Consider the following 2,731-nt stretch of genomic DNA (forward strand, 5'->3'; position numbering starts at 1 on the left):
CCCACTCAAACCATGCTAAGTGACTTACCTCAAGATGCTACACAAAAATAGTGTAGACTAGGAAAAATGGGCAAAGTTTGCAAGAAATTTTACAAAAATATATTATAGAAAATATTTTTAGAAAGAAACAAGCCCAAATCAATCCTTCAATCTATAGATAGTAAATGATATTTTAGGGCTCTAAAATCCTATTAGATTGCAAGATCAAATCGAATCTATAATATTAGAGCATTCAAAATGATTAGACATGTGTAGCTGCAAGTATGATGATTATCAAACTTGATAGAAGGAATTGTTATTAGACTTGACGTAAGGAATGTATGAGTTACCTGAAAGTTTACCGACCTTGTATTATGGACAATGGCTTCCAGGAATTTGATTCTAGGTTGAGACAAGTTAAACCCCATGCAATATAACATATTGGCTAACAAGGGTTCAAAGGCATGTTATTGTCATGAAATGTTTTTTTTTTTCTAATGTACCTACCAAAAAGACTTTTGAATTCATTTGGAATTTTTTAAAAAATTATTTTCCATGTAACATGGAAAATAGAGATAGTGTAGATGAAAAAAATGATCAATAATACACTATTTTTATTGGTGAGAATACATGTTTTTGGTACAACATTACATCATTTGGAAGAAGCTCTTCAACATAACATTCCCATGACATCCATTTTAAGCTCCACAAAAATGTTGCATATGATAATTTTTGGGCTTTATTCAAATAATGTACATTTTCTCTTCATTATATGTTTGGTTTATTCAATGATTTCCTCTGTTTGATTATGGTACATCTCAACTAGTTGCTCCAATGATGCAATCACCAATCTATCTCCAAATTATGCAAGCACTTGTTGTTTTATAGAATCTAGATAGATAATGATAGTTTCAAAGTCATAAACTTGAAGACCATCATGTGTGCATCCCACTTTAGGGAAAAATTGGATGACATGTTCTTGTGAACGTGTTTCAATCACTTTCTTCAAACTCAACTAAGGTGCACCCATGAAATTATTCAGGTAAATCACACTGCCCATGAAAGCTAAGGCTTGTTGTTTAGCATATGTTGTTGCTGAAGTACCTCAAATTGGCACTACTCTATCACTCTAAGATATCTTACATCATCTCTAGCCCTAGGTTCTTCCATAGTAATACCCTCTACAACTTGATTCATCATTTCAAGGGCTATATTTAGTTGACTTCTTATCCTCTCATTAGTAAGAAATTTAGGGCAAAATAGTCCTTTCCACCCTAAAATCCACTATGTTACTTCGTTAAAACCAAGATTTGAACAAAGTCAATGATACAAAACCTACTGCCACTTTGGAGAAAATGTTTCCTCCGACATTGCAACCATATGATAAATGGGAATAAGAAATGTCCAAGCCATAACCTAGTTAAATTGGTCTAGTTGCTGATTAGCTAGGTTAATTACAAATTCCTATAGAATTTTCATCAGATTAGGTACAATAAAATGAATAATCAGATGTTCCCAGCTAGCAGGATGAAATAAAATTTTCCAAGGTGATAAAATTGCATATGCATATGCATCACTTGCATGCCAGACATGAAGTACAATCCCCAACTTATAACAAATGGTTGGATATAAAGGTTGTGTATGCTGAGCCAACAATGGAAGCCAAGGATGTAACCATGCATGTATCGACACAGTCTCCCTATGAGGATCCCAAGTATCTACTACTACTATTAATTTGGGCATCACTATATAATCTAGAATGTTATGAAGTACTAAAGTTGGTAGTAACTTCTCCTATGTCTCCAGAAAAGGTAGCATAGGTTCAAGGTCCCTTGGCTCCCAAGAATTTGTAGCAACTATTATCACTACTAGAAGAATAACTTCAGTGAAGAGTTGAGTGTAAGGAGTTGAAGAAGCAAGTTATGCTTCTGTGTAAATTCCATAATCATGAGGTTCATTCCCCTAAAAAAGCCTCTACCACAATGACATTACCTCTAAACCATGCAAAGGATGTTGAATTGGTTTCCAACCTTGAAAAACTCTTATAAGCAATGGCAAAGAAAATGCAGATGCAATACATGACAAATTGCACAACTTGTAGTTCTCTCGATATTTGAACTATAATTTCTTAAAGAATCTTTCAAGTGATTCCAATATCATAGTACCTACCACAAAAATTTTCCTGATTCTATCTAGTGCTCCCATAATATCCTCTAAGTTGTCCAGCTATTTTTTCTTTTGTACAGTCTCTTTCTGAAGCTGCTCCTTCTAGTATATTGTCATGGACTCTCTGTCGTGCCTTAAATTCTTATCAAACTTCTGAATATCTACCTCTACCATATCTAAAATCAACATCACATGATGTTGTAACTCTGGCATAGGTATTTGATCCTTGATAGCTAATAGTTCTTTAGGTGCATTTTCTTGTAAAATATTGATTTTTTTGAACAATTGTAAAATCTTAGAAAGTACATTATTGTTTTCCATTAGCATTGATACGATTCCCTTGAAAAAAATCAAAATGAAGAGGCATAAATGAAACACAAATTATGACACTTCCTTCATCGCACATGCATTCTCAATTTAGAGTGGTAGAATCTTATTTTGGATGTGATGGAAAAATGACACACACTAGAAGATGGGAAAATGAAGTCACTTTTGTAGGTCTAGAACCTTTTTTTGTTATATTTTTTCATGCATGTAATTTAAGAATTTTTTTTCCTTCATATTTTAGGTTGAAATAGGTGTATTT

The 2,731-nt window shown here is 33.1% G+C and overlaps 1 pseudogene; it reads right to left on the reverse strand.

Moving 5' to 3' along the window:
• Positions 1 to 760: 760 nt before the first annotated feature.
• Positions 761 to 2,472, reverse strand: LOC149533747 (septin and tuftelin-interacting protein 1 homolog 1 pseudogene; annotated as a pseudogene).
• Positions 2,473 to 2,731: the final 259 nt, after the last annotated feature.

This window comes from Cupressus sempervirens, chromosome 10 (assembly GCF_028749045.1).
Source record: "Cupressus sempervirens isolate cs-2001-9-10 chromosome 10, ASM2874904v1, whole genome shotgun sequence".
NCBI lineage: Eukaryota > Viridiplantae > Streptophyta > Pinopsida > Cupressales > Cupressaceae > Cupressus > Cupressus sempervirens.